At 42.7% G+C, this 23,391-nt stretch overlaps 1 protein-coding gene across 1 annotated transcript in view; it reads right to left on the bottom strand.

The window, feature by feature from the left end:
* The window catches only part of KCNJ4 (potassium inwardly rectifying channel subfamily J member 4), a 187,130-nt gene extending 164,194 nt beyond the window's left edge, over positions 1-22,936 (bottom strand). The window contains exon 1 of the mRNA XM_040359524.1: positions 22,375-22,936. The gene's annotated coding sequence lies outside the window, so the exon portion shown is untranslated. The remainder of the gene's footprint in view (positions 1-22,374) is intronic.
* Positions 22,937-23,391: the final 455 nt, after the last annotated feature.

Raw genomic sequence — 23,391 nt, 5'->3', positions numbered from 1 at the left:
ATTTATCTTTTAACCACTTCAGCCTAGGAAGGATTAACCCCCTTATTGATCAGGCCATTTTTTTGCAATACGGCACTGCGTTACTTTAACTGACAATTGCGTGGGCGTGCGACGCTGTACCCAAACAAAATTGATGTCCCTTTTTCCCACAAATAGACCTTACTTTTGTTGGTATTTGATCACCTCTATGCTTTTTTTTTTGCGCTATTGACAAAAAAAAATGGGAAAAAAATTATATTTTTTTATTTCTGCTATAAAACATGCCCAGTAAAAAAAAAATCTGATTTCTTCATTAATTTAGGCCAATTCTTCATAAATTTGGGTTAACAAATTCCCAATTAGCATATATTAATTGGTTTGCGCAAAAGTTATAGCATCTACATAATATGTGATAGATTTAGGGACTTTTTTATTTTTACTAGTAGAGGCGGCGATCAGTGATTTGTAGTTGGACTGCAACATTGTGGCGGACAAATTGGACACTAAGCGACACTTTTTGGGGATCAGTAACACCAACACAATGATCAGTGCTAAAAATAATGCACTGACACTATATAAATGACACTGGCAGGGAAGGGGTTAACATCAGGGGCGAGTTAACTGCGTTCCCTCAGTGTGCATACTAACTGTGTGGGGGATAAACTTACTGCAGGAACAGAGAGATCTGTGTTCCAGATTAGCAGGAAGCACAGATCTCTCTGTTCCTGTCTGATAGAAGGACGGTCTGCTTTGTTTACATCAGCAGACCCCCATTCTGTCATTCCATTGAGCGATTGCGGGAGGCACACGCGTGCCCCAGACCAGGTTGCGGGGACAATGTACAGGTACGTTGTGTCGCGCAGCCGGGGCTCCCTGCCGCAGTATATGTGAGGTGGGCAGTCCGGAACTGGTTAAACTGTTGCTTTTTTTTTTTATCACTTTTATGTAAATGAATGGCACCAGTGACACCTGGGTAAACTGGAAGTGATGTCATCACTTCTGGGTTACTATAGGGAACAGCCAATCAAAGCCGTTTGCGGCTTTGTTTGGCTGTCCGGTCAACCGATGGGACAGGAAAGTCTGAGCAAGGGCCTCCCTTCCCGCTGCTTGTAAAAGCAGTCCAGCGGCTATTTAGCCACTATAATTAATTTTACTAGAGAGCCAATTGCTGGCTCTAAAATACGGCAGCTGCAGGCATCATCCCGGTATAACCACGTCATTGGTCGAGAAGTGGTTACCATTATCATTAAAAGTGAAAGTAATAAATATATCCCAAACTTTGGGTTGTCCCCAGAACTGTAAGAGATGCTGACCCTGGGGACAACCAAGAATTCCCTCACTTGAAAGCGATTTCCTCTCACTTACTGTTTTGGGACAGAATGTGAAAGGAAATCTCCCCAGTGGGTTGCAGATGGTGTTGCGCTCCCTCATGTAATAACATATAAACCTAGATATATGAATGCAGAGAGAATAAATGATATAAATAAATATATAAAGTGCTGCTGTGCTGCAAACAAGTGACTACAGGTGCAATGATATAAAGTGCAATGATAATATATATTCAAAAATTGATAATAATTAGAATAAAAAACAATGCGTGTAGAATTAGAAACAAATGGAAATAAAGTCCTTTGTGAGTGTAGCAAAAGGTGCTAAAGTGCTGGCGAATCTCAGAAGGGGAAAATCACAAATAACATATAAACCTAGATATTTTTAGACTAAAAGGATGTCGGTAAGGGACATTTCAGGGACAGATGTAAAAAAACACAGATTTTTACATACTGTCCCTGGTTTTACTGAGGCTGGCAACCCTGATGGGGCCCCCTAGTGGCATGGGGCCCTCGGGCAGTGCCCTAGTTCCCGAATGGTCAGTCCGCCCCTGGTGCAGGTTCACAAGTCACAACCCTAAATGCATCCAGGATGCATTCTGGGTCTTGCATCTGCATGGATGTCACAATGGGAGCCGTGGCTGTCCCCGCAGACCATCCAAGGGCTTAGGCCCCATACACACGAGAGGATTTATCCGCAGATACGGTCCAGCGGACCGTATCCGCGGATAAATCCTCTCGAGGATTTCAGAAGATTTCTATGCGATGGCGTGTACACACCATCGCATTGAAATCCGCGCCGAAATCCTCTGGCGATGACGTGTCGCGCCGTCGCCGCGATTATGACGCGGCGACGGGCGCGACGCTGTCATATAAGGAATTCCACGCATGCGTCAAATCATTACGACGCGTGCGGGGAATCCCTTTGGACGGATGGATCCGGTGAGTCTGTACAGACGAGCGGATCCATCCTTTGGGATGGACTTCAGCAGATGGATTTGTTGAGCATGTCAGCAAATATTCATCTGCTGAAAATCCATCCCAGGGGAGATTTATCTGCGGATAAATATCCGCCGGAGTGTACACACCATAGAATCTATCCGCTGAAACCCATTCGATGGGATTTATCTGCGGATAGATTCTATGGTGTGTACGGGGCCTCAGAGTTATGTACGTTCTGTGTTAGGCTCCATTCACACTAATGCTTTTTTTTTTATGCATTTTGCATTTTGCAGAAGTGCAGGAAATTTTGTTAACATGGTTTCCTATGGAACATGTTCACATCAATGCTTTTTTGTGCCTCTGCATTTTTGGAAAGGGTTTAGGGACTTTTTTTCCTGCAAAAAGCAGAGTTTTGCATGTAATAGAATTCAATGGACCCGCATTCAAAACGCAAGTACCGCGATTTTGCGTTTTTTTTACCTGTTTATAGCTGGTTGTTGAAGGAAATGTAAAAAAAAAAAATTGCTGGCTAAAAAAAACGAAAACGCAAATCGTGGTAAAATCGCTTTAAAAACGCACCTCCAGAGGATGACGTGGTGCACGTGAAGCACGCACGTCTGAGGGAGGAGCAGTCCGCGCCACGGATCTTACCCGGCAACGGAGATGGGAGGACAGAGACCCGGAGGAGCTCCAGCGGCAGCGGTCGCGCCGCTGAGAGGGAGCTTACTGAGCGGATAGCTCGTCCAACCCGCGGACTACATCTGTCACCGTCGCTCTCGGGGAACCCCTCACCATCCGACCCCCCCCACGCCCACTAGGGAAGCAGCAGGTAAGGTACAGCATGGAGGGTTAGCAGGGAGGCTTCCACTCGCGGCGTATTGGTTGGCCATCCCCTCCCTCCTCTGTACACAGTGAAGACCAGGCTACCAGGCTACCTTGGGAAAAGTAAGGGGAAAATAAACAGCAACAGGTAATATAAATCCGCTTTACCTTTCCTGCTATAAAATTGTATCATGGCAATGAGAATAACCTGAGACCTGGTCCTGACGGTGGAGACAGGGCAGGAGTGCTGTAGTTACTGTTTCATTTACTGACACCCTATTCTGTTGTCACTGTAAGTGAGAGGAAGGAACTATCAAAGAGGAACCTGCTGTGAAACTGTGTGTACAAGTTTTATATCTCTCTACGGATACTTTTGAATGCATATACCTAGGATTTAATAGCCTATATATATTGTGATCATTTACTTTGACGGATAAGTTGAAAGCTTCAGGGCACCCCAGAGACACTGCAACAGCTCCCATAAAACACTGATAAATCTTGAAGGTGATACGCATTGGAGCACTGGTTGAAAATCTTAGGGGTAGGCACCCAACACGCTCCATATTATCAAATAAGGCTGGATATGAACTAAAAAGGGGAGAAATTCAACGGCTTTACTTAAGAAGCCCTTCCCCTCCTCTGCTGATCTCTGCTATATGAACTGCAATTAGCAAGGGGAGTGACCTGAGACCTGTCTCCCACTAACGGAAATAGGATAGGAGAACTGCCATTATCGACTCTTCCTCCAGCGTCCCTAAGGTTGGACATATAAAGCGTGAGGAGGGAGCCAATTAAGAGGATACACTGGGCAATCTGATAAAATTGTGTAACATCAGAGGGGCACCTGCTGTGAATGCTGTATGCATAAACCTTAAATATCTTTAGGCACATTCATCAATACTAGAACAAATGCATTTATGAGTGGATTGCGTACATACTGTTGATATGTGACTCGGCGGTTGGGTGGAGGGGCACCGGATGTTGCCCAGGTCCCCACAGGGTTTGGTTGCATCCCGGAGGGGGTGTGCCCCGAGGCTCCTGTGGATACCTCAGGGTATGGTATGGAACATAGCTCATAAGTAGCTACCAAACTAAAAAAAAAAAAAAAAGGGGGGGTGTAAATGCGGTCTACCCCATAGGATGAGTGCCACCTAGAGGCCGCAAGGTCCCTAGCAGCGGTAAAATCTCAAGAAAACTCTTATCCCAATTAGTGGTCGCATCGCCCTTTCAATAGAAGGCGAGCAACCCTCGCCCTCCCTCTTGCAATCCTTTTTTGCTAAAACCCACCATAGCACAAACGGGTGAATTTTCGGGCCAATTATCAACTTCTGCGTTAAATATCCATCAAGAATTATTTAAATATTCATGAAACTTGATAAAATTTCCCCCTAGGGAGATATAAAAACCTCTCTTAAAAAAAAAAAAAAAAAAGGGGGGGGGGAGTGAGGCTCTCCACCTTCTGTTCAAACTGGGTAAACGCATCAGAGCGATAAAGAAATATAACATGAACAGATCAACAAGGGGGGCCGCCCCTAAAATCCCTAAAGATATCGCTACCACCAGTACGATTAGACACTACATGACGCCGGAAGGCAGTTCCAAGAGTCCAGGATTGGCAAAAACAGCAGAAAAAACTGGGACAAATAAGAAGGGAACAGGGGGGGCGGCAACCCCAAGTGCAGACACCTCAGCAGAACTTGAACATGCCGTCGACCAAATGGAAGATGATAGTTCGGATTCTCATATCCCCACTAAAGGGGAAATGGATGCCATGTTAAGGAGATTGGAGAATGTAATAAGAGAGGAAATCAGTACACTAAGAACGGACCTATTTCATACGCTGGAACGGGTAGAGGAAGCGGAGAAAAAAATAGAAAAGCAGGACCTCGAAATAAAAGAATTAAACATCCAACATTTGAATATGAAACAAAATCAGAGGCTGCTGCAATATCGTCTGGAAGATTACGAGAACCGTAATAGAAGGCAAAACCTGAGGATACGATCGGTCAAGGAGGAGAAGGGGGAAGACCTGAGGAAAATTCTCAATGATTTGCTCCTCCCCCTCCTAAATAACGGCTTGGAAGGTCCCCTAAAACTAGAACGAGTACATCGAGTGGGAAAGACTAGGGAGGGAGGAGGAAATTGGTACAGGGACATAATTGCCAGGTTCAGACACTTCGAAGACAAAGAGGAAATCTGGCAAAAACTGAGAAGAAAGCCTCCCTTATCCTATGACGGGACGGAGATCCAGATTTTTACGGATTTGGCCTGGGAAACCCTGTCTAGAAGAAGGCACCTAAAACCCTTATTGGAACAGATGCGGAAATCTAATATAAATTACCAATGGGGGTTCCCGGCATGCCTGATAGGGTATAGAGAGGGAATATCAGCTAAACTAACATTCCCCGAGGACTTGGAAGGGTTCTGCCGTAAACTGGATATACCGGCGATTGAATTACCCGGATGGGTTGAATAGCGATTAGAAAATAGCTGCCCCCCGGGGTGGCCCTGAGAGATTGGCACAGAGGGGGGGAGAGGGGGGTGGGATGGAGGGGGGGTGACTAGAGAGGGGAACAAGAAGGGAGGATCCGTACCCCCACACATACAAGATCGATCCCCTGGGAAATTCCAGGAGACAATGTGTGGGAGGGGCGCTGAGTGCTACACCTCATCCAAAAGAACCGACGGGTAGGGGATACCGAGGATCCCCACGGTTCAGAGGCGATGCACTGGCCTAGGCAAGGGGGGGGGGGGGAGACGGAGGGGTGGGTTTGGAAGGGGAGAGAACTCTCTCCCCCTTCAAAATGGGGAGGGAATAGGGAATATGGCTCCCAGGGGATCTATTAGAAAGTCCAGCACGTTCAAGGAAACGACCGAGTAATAGGAAATGACAGAAGTAAAATTTTTATCCTATAATGTAAAGGGTCTAAATTCAGCTGTCAAAAGATTAAAAGTTCTGGCCGAGATTGAACAACTCAGAGCGGATGTGGTATTTATTCAAGAATCGCACTTGACCATAGACGCAAATATTAAGTTATACTCCCCGGCGTACCCCATATGGTTTTATGGTGACTCCATCTCTAAACGAGCAAGGGGTGTGGCTATCGGGTTTACAAGAGGCCTTGGATTCACGCTTGAGGCGAGGTTGACGGATCCCGAAGGGAGATTTTTATTTCTCAAAATAAAGTTCGAAAATGTTATCTATACTCTAGCAAATATATACGCTCCAAACGTACACCCAATCCAATACTTAGGTAAAATTCTGGGAAAACTGAATAATTTTGCTGAGGGATACATAATACTGATGGGGGACTTAAACTTCGTATTTAATCCGACAGAAGATAGTACGTTCCGTGGGAAGGTGACAAAAAATGAGCATTTACAGAAAATCAAACATAAGCTACACGAACGCCAATTAGTGGACGTTTGGCGGATTTTTCATCCAAAAGAACATGACTATACATTTTTCTCCCCTCCCCACGGAACGTACTCCAGAATAGACTACATCTTGGCGGATCACGGGCTGCTCGACTCTATCACAGAGACTGAAATTGGAATCATGACGGTGTCAGACCATGCTCCAATAACAATGAAAATTATATTATCCACACAAAAGAGGCAGCGGCCGGTGTGGCGCCTAGATGATAGCCTGATTCGAGACGAAGGAGGGGCTAGAAGAGTGGAGGCCGAACTAAAACAATTCTTTCTTATCAACGATACAGCAGGGATTTCCAGTACAACCCTATGGGAGACGCACAAAGCGTACATTAGAGGAATTTTAATTGCCGAGGGCGCTAAAAAAAAAAAAGAAAGGAAAAGTAAAGCCAACTCCCTGAGGAAAGAGATAGAGATCCTGGAAAGCAGGCATAAAGAGCAGAGACTAAAAGAGACCTACCTTAATCTAACCCTGAAAAGAGATGCACTTAAGGAAATCATGGAACAGGAAGCAAGGTACCTTGGGAAAAGTAAGGGGAAAATAAACAGCAACAGGTAATATAAATCCGCTTTACCTTTCCTGCTATAAAATTGTATCATGGCAATGAGAATAACCTGAGACCTGGTCCTGACGGTGGAGAGAGGGCAGGAGTGCTGTAGTTACTGTTTCATTTACTGACACCCTATTCTGTTGTCACTGTAAGTGAGAGGAAGGAACTATCAACGAGGAACCTGCTGTGAAACTGTGTGTACAAGTTTTATATCTCTCTACGGATACTTTTGAATGCATATACCTAGGATTTAATAGCCTATATATATTGTGATCATTTACTTTGGCGGATAAGTTGAAAGCTTCAGGGCACCCCAGAGACACTGCAACAGCTCCCATAAAACACTGATAAATCTTGAAGGTGATACGCATTGGAGCACTGGTTGAAAATCTTAGGGGTAGGCACCCAACACGCTCCATATTATCAAATAAGGCTGGATATGAACTAAAAAGGGGAGAAATTCAACGGCTTTACTTAAGAAGCCCTTCCCCTCCTCTGCTGATCTCTGCTATATGAACTGCAATTAGCAAGGGGAGTGACCTGAGACCTGTCTCCCACTAACGGAAATAGGATAGGAGAACTGCCATTATCGACTCTTCCTCCAGCGTCCCTAAGGTTGGACATATAAAGCGTGAGGAGGGAGCCAATTAAGAGGATACACTGGGCAATCTGATAAAATTGTGTAACATCAGAGGGGCACCTGCTGTGAATGCTGTATGCATAAACCTTAAATATCTTTAGGCACATTCATCAATACTAGAACAAATGCATTTATGAGTGGATTGCGTACATACTGTTGATATGTGACTCGGCGGTTGGGTGGAGGGGCACCGGATGTTGCCCAGGTCCCCACGGGGTTTGGTTGCATCCCGGAGGGGGTGTGCCCCGAGGCTCCTGTGGATACCTCAGGGTATGGTATGGAACATAGCTCATAAGTAGCTACCAAACTAAAAAAAAAAAAAAAAGGGGGGGTGTAAATGCGGTCTACCCCATAGGATGAGTGCCACCTAGAGGCCGCAAGGTCCCTAGCAGCGGTAAAATCTCAAGAAAACTCTTATCCCAATTAGTGGTCGCATCGCCCTTTCAATAGAAGGCGAGCAACCCTCGCCCTCCCTCTTGCAATCCTTTTTTGCTAAAACCCACCATAGCACAAACGGGTGAATTTTCGGGCCAATTATCAACTTCTGCGTTAAATATCCATCAAGAATTATTTAAATATTCATGAAACTTGATAAAATTTCCCCCTAGGGAGATATAAAAACCTCTCTTAAAAAAAAAAAAAAAAAAAAGGGGGGGGGGAGTGAGGCTCTCCACCTTCTGTTCAAACTGGGTAAACGCATCAGAGCGATAAAGAAATATAACATGAACAGATCAACAAGGGGGGCCGCCCCTAAAATCCCTAAAGATATCGCTACCACCAGTACGATTAGACACTACATGACGCCGGAAGGCAGTTCCAAGAGTCCAGGATTGGCAAAAAAAGCAGAAAAAACTGGGACAAATAAGAAGGGAACAGGGGGGGGCGGCAACCCCAAGTGCGGACACCTCAGCAGAACTTGAACATGCCGTCGACCAAATGGAAGATGATAGTTCGGATTCTCATATCCCCACTAAAGGGGAAATGGATGCCATGTTAAGGAGATTGGAGAATGTAATAAGAGAGGAAATCAGTACACTAAGAACGGACCTATTTCATACGCTGGAACGGGTAGAGGAAGCGGAGAAAAAAATAGAAAAGCAGGACCTCGAAATAAAAGAATTAAACATCCAACATTTGAATATGAAACAAAATCAGAGGCTGCTGCAATATCGTCTGGAAGATTACGAGAACCGTAATAGAAGGCAAAACCTGAGGATACGATCGGTCAAGGAGGAGAAGGGGGAAGACCTGAGGAAAATTCTCAATGATTTGCTCCTCCCCCTCCTAAATAACGGCTTGGAAGGTCCCCTAAAACTAGAACGAGTACATCGAGTGGGAAAGACTAGGGAGGGAGGAGGAAATTGGTACAGGGACATAATTGCCAGGTTCAGACACTTCGAAGACAAAGAGGAAATCTGGCAAAAACTGAGAAGAAAGCCTCCCTTATCCTATGACGGGACGGAGATCCAGATTTTTACGGATTTGGCCTGGGAAACCCTGTCTAGAAGAAGGCACTTAAAACCCTTATTGGAACAGATGCGGAAATCTAATATAAATTACCAATGGGGGTTCCCGGCATGCCTGATAGGGTATAGAGAGGGAATATCAGCTAAACTAACATTCCCCGAGGACTTGGAAGGGTTCTGCCGTAAACTGGATATACCGGCGATTGAATTACCCCGATGGGTTGAATAGCGATTAGAAAATAGCTGCCCCCCGGGGTGGCCCTGAGAGATTGGCACAGAGGGGGGGAGAGGGGGGTGGGATGGAGGGGGGGTGACTAGAGAGGGGAACAAGAAGGGAGGATCCGTACCCCCACACATACAAGATCGATCCCCTGGGAAATTCCAGGAGACAATGTGTGGGAGGGGCGCTGAGTGCTACACCTCATCCAAAAGAACCGACGGGTAGGGGATACCGAGGATCCCCACGGTTCAGAGGCGATGCACTGGCCTAGGCAAGGGGGGGGGGGGGGAGACGGAGGGGTGGGTTTGGAAGGGGAGAGAACTCTCCCCCCCTTCAAAATGGGGAGGGAATAGGGAATATGGCTCCCAGGGGATCTATTAGAAAGTCCAGCACGTTCAAGGAAACGACCGAGTAATAGGAAATGACAGAAGTAAAATTTTTATCCTATAATGTAAAGGGTCTAAATTCAGCTGTCAAAAGATTAAAAGTTCTGGCCGAGATTGAACAACTCAGAGCGGATGTGGTATTTATTCAAGAATCGCACTTGACCATAGACGCAAATATTAAGTTATACTCCCCGGCGTACCCCATATGGTTTTATGGTGACTCCATCTCTAAACGAGCAAGGGGTGTGGCTATCGGGTTTACAAGAGGCCTTGGATTCACGCTTGAGGCGAGGTTGACGGATCCCGAAGGGAGATTTTTATTTCTCAAAATAAAGTTCGAAAATGTTATCTATACTCTAGCAAATATATACGCTCCAAACGTACACCCAATCCAATACTTAGGTAAAATTCTGGGAAAACTGAATAATTTTGCTGAGGGATACATAATACTGATGGGGGACTTAAACTTCGTATTTAATCCGACAGAAGATAGTACGTTCCGTGGGAAGGTGACAAAAAATGAGCATTTACAGAAAATCAAACATAAGCTACACGAACGCCAATTAGTGGACGTTTGGCGGATTTTTCATCCAAAAGAACATGACTATACATTTTTCTCCCCTCCCCACGGAACGTACTCCAGAATAGACTACATCTTGGCGGATCACGGGCTGCTCGACTCTATCACAGAGACTGAAATTGGAATCATGACGGTGTCAGACCATGCTCCAATAACAATGAAAATTATATTATCCACACAAAAGAGGCAGCGGCCGGTGTGGCGCCTAGATGATAGCCTGATTCGAGACGAAGGAGGGGCTAGAAGAGTGGAGGCCGAACTAAAACAATTCTTTCTTATCAACGATACAGCAGGGATTTCCAGTACAACCCTATGGGAGACGCACAAAGCGTACATTAGAGGAATTTTAATTGCCGAGGGCGCTAAAAAAAAAAAAGAAAGGAAAAGTAAAGCCAACTCCCTGAGGAAAGAGATAGAGATCCTGGAAAGCAGACATAAAGAGCAGAGACTAAAAGAGACCTACCTTAATCTAACCCTGAAAAGAGATGCACTTAAGGAAATCATGGAACAGGAAGCAAGGTACAAACTAAACTGCATTTCTAAGGAGAGGTACATATGGGGTAATAAACCAAGTAAGCTTTTAGCCAAAATGGCGCAAAAAAAGAAAACTAGGAACTACATTGAAAAAATTAAGGGGAAAAATGGGAACTTGGTTTATGCAACTCCCGAAATCGCGGACTGCTTCAAAAAATATTATGAGGAATTATATACAATAAAACACCCAGGTTGGCAGGAAGGGGAAAGGGAGGACGAGACCAGAGACTTTCTCGCAAAGGCAGGACTTCCTAGATTGGAGGAGACGGAGATTTTGAATATGGACCGCCCCATAACCGAGGCAGAAATTAAAATAGCATTAAATACCACTACGGGCGGAAAAAGCCCGGACCCGGACGGGTTTTCTACCATGTACTATAAGAGATTTAGTAATATACTGATTCCAAGGTTGTGCAAATACTTTAATGGGCTAGGCTCCGAATTCGAAGCCAGCAGTGAAGCAACAGCGGCCATCGTCGCTATAATTTTGAAAGAAGGGAAAGACAGCTCTCTCTGTTCGGGATACAGGCCTATTTCGCTGTTAAATTCAGACATCAAGCTGTTTGCCAAAATCCTTGCAGGACGCCTGAAGGGGGTTATGCACTTCTTGGTGCACCCCGACCAAGTAGGATTTGTACCCAACAGAGAGGGCAAAGACAATAGCCTAAGGGCAATTCTCCTGCTTCAGTTCAGTCTACTCCTGTCAGTTGACGCTGAAAAAGCTTTTGACAGGGTAGACTGGGGGCTCATGACGGAGACCCTTATTGCCATGGGAATAGGTTATAGGATGTCCCGTTGGATCAAAACATTGTACCGCCATCCTACCGCAAAAATTAAAATAAACGGAACGTTATCGGAACCATTCGAAATGAAAAATGGAACAAGGCAGGGGTGCCCCCTGTCACCCCTTCTTTTCATTTTATCATTGGAGCCACTGTTGGCTACGATCCGTAAGGATCCTGATATAAATGGAGTAAGAGTAGACGGGGAGGAACATAAATTATCGGCGTTTGCCGATGATATATTATTTTATGTAACCAACCCGGTCAAATTCCAAAGCTCACCAAAGTATTGAAACAATACGGTGATATTTCTAACTTTAAAATAAATATAAATAAATCTGAAATTTTGAATATTAATTTAAATAAAAGTGAGGTAGGATTAGTAAAGGAAGTATGTGCCTTTCCCTGGACTAAAGAACTAAAGTATTTAGGTATTAAACTTGCCAATACAGTACAGAAGATGTATAAAATAAACTATGTTCTCTTACTAAATGAGATCAAGACCGAATTAAAAAGCACGGCAAACAAACCCATATCATGGATCGGACGCATAAACATGCTGAAGATGGTTGTAGTTCCAAAAATTCTTTATAAATTTTTACTGGTACCAATCGCCCTTCCACAGCAATTTTTGAGCATTCTAAATACCTTGCTACTAAACTATGTTTGGAAAAACAAGAAGCATAGAATATCCCTCTCCACACTAAAACAGGGAAAGCCGCGTGGCGGGTTGGGTGTTCCGGACATTAAAAGTTACTATAAAGCGTCGGTCCTATCGCGGGCGGTTGAATGGGCTCGGGACAGGCCAGATAAAAGATGGGTGCAAATTGAGAAAGCGTTAACTAGCAAAAATTGGAATAATATCATATGGATTCCTACACAACACAGAGCACTAGATCACAAAACACACGATATAACACGACACACTTTAAGAATATGGGATAGAACTCAGGCACAACTAGAAGGGAAATTTAATTCCCCACTAATGAATTTAAAAGAAAATCCTTATTTTGCACCTGGGGAAAACAAAGTTGGAGGGAACTGGATTAGGAAAGACACAGTGCACTTAGGAGATATCATTAAAGACGGAGAGATAATGACCTACGGAGATTTGAAATCCAAAACGGACTGTTGGAATCTCGATAGGTGGCATTATTCCCAGCTGCATCACTTTGTGCGGCACCTCCCCCGCCCATTACGGACGGAGGCGGAGCTGACTCCACTTGAGAGGATTTGTAAATCCAAGAATTCAAAGGGCACTATCACTAAACTTTACGGGATATTGGTCAAGATAGGGGCTCGGGGAGAAGCACCTTTTATAGATAAATGGGAAAAAGAGTTAGGTATCACGAGAGGGACAAACACTTTTCAGAGGATCATTCATTTAACCCACTCATCTGCAATAGACGTTCGCACAGCCGAAGCAAATTACAAGTGTAAAGTAAGCCAGCCCGCTGAGTGCTGGCGGGGTTGTTCAGAAATAGGCACGATGGCCCATTTATGGTGGCTATGCCCAAAAATTCAAAGCTATTGGGACACAATATTGACCCAAATAAAGGTCATAACGGGGGAGGAGATAAAGAAAGACCCATGGGCTGTGCTCTTCCACGGCAGTCTTGCAGGGGTAAAAAAATATAAGCAGTCTCTACTACCCCATCTCTTAAACGCAGCCAAGAGACTCATTCCCAAAAAGTGGCAGGAGAAGGAAAGCCCCCATGTCTGGAACTGGATCGACGAAGTAGAGGAAACGTACAGGTTAGAAGAACTAAGGGACAGCCATCTGGAAAGGAATGGGGAATATAGGGAGAAATGGGCAAAATGGAAGGAATACAAAAAAACATGGAGCTATGCTGAGAGAGTCAGGGTCTGTTAGGAACAGGAAATGTGTAAGTGGGAATTAACCCACTTGCACCTCCCATTTGCCCTTTTACTGATTACTATCAGAGGGATATGCAAACATAGTTTCCTAAATTGAATTTGTTAGGAGTTATCTTCGAGGAGAATAGGACGAGACCCCTGGGAGCCATGGGGGGGAGGGGAGAGGGCGAAAATAATTTCAATTTTTTTTTCTTTTGTTAAATGTTATTGGGTTTCGACCAGCAGGGGGTAGGGTCAAGGCCCTTCTGCCCCATTGGTTGGCTGACATAGAAACCGCAATACTTACGATTAAGTTTAAAAAAAAAAAAAAAAAAAAATGCAGAATAAATACCACATATGATGCAAACCACAACCTGAGACGTAAGAAGCATCAAATCATGAGCTGGTCTCTAGAATTTGGTAAAAGAAAGCTGAGGTGGTAAAAAAAAAAAAAAAAAAGAAGAAAAAAAAAAAACAAAGAAAAAAAAAACGCACCTCCAATAACGCAGCAAGCACCGCAAAAAGCACTGCAAAAACGCTCAAAAGCAACTTGCATAGGTGTAAATCCAGCCTTAATGAGGCCTAATGCCGCGTACACACGATCATTTTTCGGCATGTAAAAAACGACATTTTAAAAAAATGTAATTTAAAACGATCGTGTGTGAGCTTCACATCATTTTTCAGGTTCTGAAAAACGACAAAAAAAAATTCAAACATGCTGCATTTTTTAACGACGTTTTAAACAATGTTGTTTTTCGGGTTGTAAAAAATGATCGTGTGTGAGCTAAAACGATGTGAAAAACCCGCGCATGCTCAGAAGCAAGTTATGAGACGGGAGCACTCGTTCTGGTAAAACTACCGTTAGTAATGGAGTAAGCACATTCATCACGCTGTAACAGACAGAAAAGCGCAAATCGTCTTTTACTAACATGGAATCAGCAAAATCAGCCCCGTCATCCGCATGGAACTGCCCCTTTATAGTGCCATCGTACGTGTTGTACGTCACCGCGCTTTGCTAGAGCATTTTTTTAAAACGACCGTGTGTGGGCAACGTCATTTTAATGATGAAGTTCGAAAAAACGTCATTTTTCCTACATGCTGAAAAACATAGTTTTTTACATGCCGAAAATCGATCGTGTGTACGCGGCATAAGGCTGGATTCACATGTATGCATTTTTTGGAACCAAAAATCAGAATATAAACCATGGCCCTTTCCATAAAATGCACAGATGTGAATTACATCCATAGGAAACCATGTTAAATGAACTGTATTGTGTTTCTGCAGAACTGAAAATGCACTAATAAATGCATAGGTGTAACTCAGGCCTTAATGTGATGTTTAGGTCCAAGGTAAAATAATGAAAATATATATCTGTTTAGCTCAGTTTTTTCATCTGTTTTTAGGAGTTTTTAGATGGAGGGGGAAACTGAACAAATTAACATCCATTCCATTCTGCTCCGATTCAGCGGGGGATCTCTCCATGGATTCCCTGCTGATTTGAATGAATGCTGTTTGTGTAAAATTATCCATACTAGATAATATGTTTTTTAAGTACTTGGAATTAGATAAACTTTAGAAGATATGATGACAACAGAAAGAACACTTTTCATTAAATCAGGCTTAAAAGCATAGGTTCACAATGTCAATTTGAGGCAAAACATCAGGTTTGACTATTTAAGATAAAGCAAAGATGTTGCTTTTAAAGTGGTTGTAAACCCTCACATATACCCAGTGAAGTGAATGGCACAGAGATGAAACAAGGTTGTACCTGTTTATTTGTGGTCTTCTCTTCGTTACAGCTATTCAAGTCCCGAATTTATAAAGCTTGTCTGAGTTGTCAGAAAAAAAGGGGATGGGGAGCTGAAATGCACTCTGCAGGGCTCAGTGAGGAGATACAGCTTATTTGAGGCAAGGGACCCCCCCCCCCCCTCACACAGCACACAGGAATAGAGCTGAAGCTATCAGTCAGAAGGAGATCCCTCCTCTGTCACCTTTTTTTGTCACCTTTTTTCTCTTGGTCTCAGGAAAACTTGTCATTCACTTATAGCTAGGGTGACCATGTGTCCCGGATTTCCTGGGACTGTCCCGCAATTGACAATCCCGGAATGAAATAGAGGACACAGCCACCCCCTACTAACTAATAACTACATTACTAGGGCCGGCGCTGCCTTGCATCTTGCAACCAGTGACAATTTACTCTCAGACAGTGAGACCGGGAGCGAGGCCTGCGCCTAGTGCAGCACTGCTGTCCCCACCCACCTCGGCACCTCCTCCTTCTCCGGCACCAAGCGGCAAGCAGCAGAGACTGGTGTGATCTTCACTCTCCAAATAATGACGCCACTCCTTTTCTTCTACGCACGCGGCTCATGTAGAGGGAGTGATCGCAGCACTGCATCTGGTGGCAGGCTATGGATGGCAAGCGGCACTGCATCTGGTGGCAAGTGGCACATTCACCTGACAAATAACCCGCCGCATATTTCACCATCAATCACGAGACTACGTTACCCCCCCGTCCCCCTCATCTTTTTTTGGGGAAGGTGAGAGAGGTGGTCACCCTACTTATAGCAGAGCAACGGAGAAATAAACACTTTGGAGGGATATTCTTTGTTTATATTTCATGTCTGAGGATTACAACCACTTTAAGGTCCCATTCTAGGATCAATGTCACCTATCGTTCACCCCTCCCTCCCACTCCACTTTATGTGATCGCTGGAACAAAAAAATCTCTAATACCCGTTTTACTTAAGTGATAATAATTGTTTTTTTTTTTCCTTAAAATAACAAACTTCTTATACTTTTACATTGTGCATTGCACAGAGCAGCCCCAATCCTCTTTTTGTGGGTCCCCCCGTTGGTGCTCCTGGCTCCCCCCCACCACCAAGTGCCCACCATAGAAAGCCCCTTGCTATGGTGGCACTTGTGCATGCTCGCTCTAGAGCAGAACCTGTGTGTCCATAATGTCGGAGTGGGGCTTTAATCCTTAAACTGTCCTCATCATTTACTTATCTTTGCTGTTCAGCCAGTGAGTCATTGGCTACACAGGACTTTCTTTTTACTCCTAGCGGCTGAACACAGTGACCGGGGAGTGAAAGAATTGCTAACATATGCGTCTGTGAAGTAATCCTGTTGTTTTGCGCTGCATAACCTTTTTATCTTTTTGGTTTTCTATAAGAAAACAAATATTTTTTATTTTAGACCTCTGGTCCTGTTTTTTGGGGTCTCCCCCCACCAGTTCATGGGCCTTTACCTGCCAGGGTGCCCTTGTCCACATAGGGCTGGTATTCCATATTGTCATGGTCCTTGTTTTGCATTTCTCCCCATCGCTTACAGTTGGCGCCTGGGGTGTCATACTGGGTGTAAGTAATTTGACATCTGATATTTGAAATATACAGTCTATGTTCCTGTTTATTTTTTCTTCATTTTATGTTAACTTTTATTAGTTTTGCCATCACCAGCACAACTACTCCTGAGGAAGCTATCATCAAGAAACGCGTTGAAATCTTACAGCTAAAATAGTCCCATTGATATTGATGTTTGTTATATATGTATCAATGTTATTTTGCTGTATGATTGTATGTAATGGACTAATAGCTGTATGTGTCTGGAATACCCCCAGCTGTTAGATGTTTATTTCTACTTTTATTGGAGAGATTAAAAAAAAAAAGCGGTTGGTGCATTCTATGCATTAAGATAAAAAACCTTCTGTGTGCAGCAGCCCCCCTCAGCCCTGTAATACTTACCTGAGCCCCATCTTGATTCAGCAATGTGCACGAGTGCTTCGGCCGTCTAAGACTCTCCTTCCTGATTGGTTGAGACACAGCAGCTGCACCATTGGCTCCCACTGCTGTCAATCAAAGTTAGCCAATCAGGAGAGAGAGGGGGCCGACCCGCAGATCCACAGAACTGCGGCTCAGCTCAGGTGCCCCATAGAAAGCTGCTTGCTGTGGGGGAACTCAACAGAAGGGAGGGGCCAGGAGTGCCGACGAGGGACCAAAGAAGAGGAGGATCTGGACTGCTCTGTGCAAAACCACTACACAGAGCAGGTAAGTATTGATTGGTTATTTTTAAAGAAAATAAAAAAATTGACTTTAGTATCACTTGAATCTTTTAACCTATGTGTGTCGACTCCTGAGAAGGTTAAACACTGTTTAAAGTCCCACATTTTGAGATTTGTTGTTTTGCATTTAAGAAATAAAAATATATTATATTGCAGCTTACTAATCATTAAATATGGTGGCTGCATTTGTTTTCTCTCCTTTATTTTTACCTGGTGATCTGACCAGTGACAAAGTTTGTATCCCAGGGTGTCCCCAGCTCTGGCTCCAATGGCTTCTCTGTGTCCCGCATCCGTGTAAACCTATCCTCAAAGTCGTATTACTGTAAACCCTTAGCATTTATATCTTAACACTTTGGGCGCCATAAAATAAAAGAAATTCTCCCCAGTAAACTATTTGTTTCATTTTTTTACCCCAGTCCTTGCATTTTACAATGTCTAAGAACATCAATCTGTCTCCTCCTCTAGTCAGTCCTATCCAACCCATAGTTAGAAACGCACATGAGGGAACACATTTAACCCCTTTGATCGCCCCCTAGTGTTAACCCCTTCCCTGCCAGTGACATTTACACAGTTAACAGTGATTTTTTTATAGCATTGATCGCTTTATAAATGTCAGTGGTCCCCAAAAAGAGTCAAAAGTGTCCGATCTGTCCACTGCAACGTGGCAGTCCCCATAAAAATGCAATAATTCCCTATTTTGTAGACGATATAACTTTTGCGCAAACCAATCAATATACGCTTATTACAATTTGTTTTACCAAAAATATGTAGAAGAATACATATTGGCCTAAACTTTGAAGAATTTTTTTTTTTTTTTTTTTAGGGGGGGGGGGGGGGGTATTTATAATAGCAAAGAATTGTTCGCTCTTTTTTGGCCTATAGTGCAAAAAATAAAAAACGCAGAGGTGATCAAATACCACCAAAAGAAAGCTCTACTTGTGGGAAAAAAAAGGGACATCGGTTTTGTTTGGGTACAGCGTCGTACAACCGCGCAATTATCAGTTATAGCGACACAGTGCCGTATCGCAAAAAATGGACTGGTCCTTGAGGGGCAAAATCTTACGGGTCTGAAGTGGTTAATGAGTTTCTCTTATATCCTTAGATTATCCAACTTTTGAATAGTTTTATGTTACATATTAACAACTGTCAAATATTAAATAGAATGACTATTTACAATTCTCATTAGTTGTAACCACTCCAGTCATTTCGGGCCAGATTCACGAAGAAGTTACGTCGGCGTATCTATTGATACGCCGCGTAACTTCTAGGATGCTCCGGCGTATCTTTGTTTTGTATCCACAAAACAAGATACGCCTGAAGCTGGGCTAGATCCGACTGACATACGTCTTAGTACACCGTCGGATCTAAGGTGCATATTTACGCTGGCCGCTAGGTGGCGCTTCCGTTGATTTCCGCTTCGAGTATGCAAATTAGTTAGATACACCAATCCACAAACGTACGTCCGGCCGGCGCATTTTTTTACGTTGTTTCGGCTTTTTTCGGCGTAATGTTACCCCTGCTCTATGAGGCGTACGCAATGTTAAGTATGGACGTCGGGCCAGCGTCGAATTTTCCGTCGTGTATGTCGTTTGCGTAAAGCGTTTGCGAATAGGGCTTTGCATAAATTACATTCACGTCGAAAGCATTGACTATTTGCGGCGTGATTTCGAGCATGCACACTGGGATACCCCCACGGACGGCGCATGCGCCATTCACAAAATAAGTCATTTACGTGGGGTCAAGTAAAATTAACATAAAACACACCCACATCTTTATCATTTGAATTCCGCGCCCATACGTCGGCAGATTTACGCTACGCCGCCGTAACTTTAGAGGCAAGTGCTTTGTGAATACAGCACTTGCCTCTCAAAGTTGCGGCGGCGTAGCGTTACTACGATACGCTACGCCCATTTGAAGTTACGCTGATCTACGTGGATCTGGCCCTTCATGTTTTGGGTGAATTGAAGAAATCTTTTTATTTATATTTCTAAATCTCAATTCGTTAGGCAAGATGCACTTTCTGCGAAGAAGTGCTGCAGCATGATATAGTGAAGGAATTCTGAACTGTATTGATAGAGCTAAATATATCATAATTATAATATAAGGTCAGAGATCAAACAGGGTGTGTGGGGGGTTTACAGCAGACGAGAAAGGCTGAGTTACAGTAAGTGGCTCTTAAGAGCCATCAGATTCAGTGTTTCTATGGAAATATGTTAGAAACGGTTTTCAAGTAGGGATGCCTAAGACAGTGCTTGATTTCTCTAAACAGATCCTAGATCTGGCAGATCTAATAGGCAAAGTCTCAGTCTAAATTATATTATTTTAATCTTCCCAAGAACATGACTACTTTACAGCTGACATAAGGCAGATAAGTAAAATTCTTAGAATGCATAGAATCCATTATCACTTATAACTTTAACAGAAATGAAAAATCTTTCTATTTGAAACTGAAGAATAATTTGTGCAAAGTTCAAATACAGTGTGCTAAGTCACTCTAGGAACCATCTAAATGTCACTGTATACTACTAGCTGCACTTCATAGTCTTTACTGTAATTAGGTTAGAAAATGATCATTTGTGATTGGTTTATAAGGGTTGTGGCACTTCGTACCTAGACACATCACTTTAGTGAATAAGCTAATCATTAGAAGAAAAAAAATCATGCTAGTTACTAAGCAAGTCTTTGGAAGTCTTTCACCTTAGCCCTTCAGAAAGCAAGCCATTTGTTCCACTGCAGAGTAGTTCTTGCAGAATAGATAGATAGATAGATAGATAGATAGATAGATAGATAGATAGATAGATAGATAGATAGATAGATAGATAGATAGATAGATAGATAGATAGATAGATAGATAGATAGATGGATTGGTTGTTATAACACTCAATGCTTCGGAGATCGCCTTTGCTCTTTGTATCGGTTTATAAAGACTGATAATCAGTACATGTTGCACAATGACTAATGACGTGTACACACAATCAATTTTTTCCGATGAAAAAAGTCAGGTGGACTTTTTTCATCTGAAAAAACGATCGTGTGTGTGCCCCATCGGACGTTTTTCCATCTGTGTAAAAAAATAGAACATGTTTTTAATTTTTCCGATGAAAAAAAAAACGAAATTTCGATCGTCTGTGTGGAATTCAATTGGAGAAAAATCCACACATGCTCAGAATCAAGTCGATGCATGCTTGGAAGCATTGAACTTCATTTTTTTTGGCTCGTCGTAGTGTTTTACGCCACCGCGTTTTGGACGGTCGGAATTTAGTCTGATCGTGTGTAGGCAAGACTGATGAAAGTCAGCTTCATCGGAATTTCGACGGAAAATTCCATCAGATTTTATTCCATCGGAAATCCGATCGTGTGTACGCGGCATTAGACCAATGTTTCTCAACTCCAGTCCTCAAGGCGCCCCAACAGGTCATGTTTTCAGGCTTTCCATTATTTTGCACAGGTGATTTGATCAGTTTCACAGCCATTTCATCTGAGGGAAATCTTGAAAACATGACCCATTGGTGGGGTGGGGTGCCTCTAGGACTGGAGTTGAGAAACACTCACTTAGACAACCCATTATTTCATTATGATCTGATAAATTGAAACACGGTAGAAACAACATTCCAAGGGTTTGGAGGTCAGTTAAAACTAAAATATTCCTGAAAGCTAGAAAAAACAGTTCCATTGACCAGTCATTACACTATAGAAAAAGTTATATTGTCACTGCATCGGTGTAATAAAAACATGGCATAACAGAATAAAATCATATCACGTCTCTTATGTTCTCATTAAGAACACCAACAGACATCATATGTTTTATCACAACTTATTATTATTATTATTATTATTATTTCTATCCTTGAATATTCAATGTTATATTATGTAACACATTGTCCCAAACAAATACTACTAGTATTGTCAGAATATAACTATCACTTCACTACTGAAAATATTACAGTAAGATAAGAATGGCAAAGGAATACATAGGTTTTTTGCTATTATCACATTAGTTATTTTTATATACCAACCTATTGTATGCGGGATAAAAATAACTATGGTATGGTGATAGAATTATTACCATGTTCGTGCTCAGAGCATCTGCCTCACTATTTCTCTGTATTATCTTTGTCCTACACGTATTTCTTTGGGTTATCTGTAATGACACACCTGTGCTTCACATTAAAAAGAAAGAAAGAAGGAAGAAAGGAAAGAAAGAAGGAAGGAAGGAAAGAAAGAAAGAAAGAAAGAAAGAAAGAAAGAAAGAAAAAAAGAAAGAAAAAAATAAAGAAAGAAAGAGAAAAGAAAGAAAGAAAAAAAAAGAAAGAGAAAAGAAAGAAAAAAAAAAGAAAGAGAAAAGAAAGAAAAAAAAAGAAAGAAAGAAAGAAAGAAAGAAAGAAAGAAAGAAAGAAAGGAAAGAAAGAAAGAAAAAATAAAGAAAGAAAGAAAGAGAAAAGAAATAAATAAAAAAAGAAAAAAGGAAATCTGCACAAATGTCTGTGCGCTTATATATGCTACATATATATTTACAAGTTTTAAACTAGTCATCCAGAAATATTTGATTAAAGCAAATTTCTAAACAACATCCTCACATAAAGGTAACGATCATTCGGCGTCACATTTTTCTATCTAATTACTTGCTAGCATTCTTACATCAAACTCATAATTACTTGCTAAGACCTTTTTTATAAAGCAAACATAAACATACCAATTTTCCATGTAATCTACAAAAGCATCCATTCCATGCTATTATATGATAAGAAGAGAAGAAAACAAATTGAGAACATGCAGTGATGGGTAGAATATTACCTTGGCTTGGAGTTTGCTGGAGCTGCACTCGGGTACCAGGCACAGTGACAGTTCAGACAGACAGTCCCTTCTTCTGACACTCTGGCTGTGACTTTGTGTCCCTGTAAAGTAACTTTACCTCTTCTATAGACTAGCAGTGATCGATTTCTCCTTCCATGTGCTACACATCTCATTTTCAGAGCTCAGATAAGTTTCCAGTTTGGTTTAATCTCTATCACTTTGTAAAGACAACTGTGCAATCACTTTTTGTATTCTGATCCATATACTCTACCGACCTCCTGTATACATATTACCAAATCTTGCTGTTATTCTCCCTCTCTTATTATCTCCTCATCCTCTAGGTATCTTTTTATTCTCACAGCCTTTTTTTCCCCTTTTTTTTACAGCTTAGTACTAAGTATAAGATCTTGAAGCTCTCCAGATAATTTTGAAGCCTTTTTTGAACCCTCTCTGCCACTTTCCTATATTATAGCTCAGTGTGGAATCTGCCTGGATCTCTCTCTCATCTGCTGCATCTCTGCATCTCTCCCCCCTTCTCTTTCTCTCCTCCTAGCTGTTCGTTTGAGCAGTTGGTGGTTTTGCAGAGGAATCTGACAGCACAGGGCTGGATGATCTCTACATGTGATCACAGTCTGTATTCACACTGCATCCTGGTGGGAGAGTGGAGCTCTGGACTGCAAAGGTCATGAGCTGTCACTGCCATATGTGCAGCTGGCTGGTGGGGCATCACTTACCTATAGAGGAGTGCTGCGTGTACTTACCTGCATTTCAAAGAGATGTCTGTTTTACCTGATGTAACTTGGAAAGTGTTAGCAATATCAGATTTTCAAAACTCAAGGAAAAGAAACAAAATCCATCCCCCCTACACCCCCCCCCCCCCCAACCCTGCAAGTGTTAAATGCTTGTTTAGTCTAGGGACAGAGGATTAAGCATAGGTTCACATGCGTGCGGGTCATAAAAGCGTGCTTAATCAAGCATGTTCCTGATCGGCAGGCAAAACGCGCTTCATTCTTTTTT

This window comes from Rana temporaria, chromosome 7, assembly GCF_905171775.1.
Source record: "Rana temporaria chromosome 7, aRanTem1.1, whole genome shotgun sequence".
Lineage (NCBI taxonomy): Eukaryota > Metazoa > Chordata > Amphibia > Anura > Ranidae > Rana > Rana temporaria.
The sequence above is the reverse complement of the archived record's forward strand: the minus strand, read 5'-3'. Positions and strand labels throughout refer to the sequence as shown.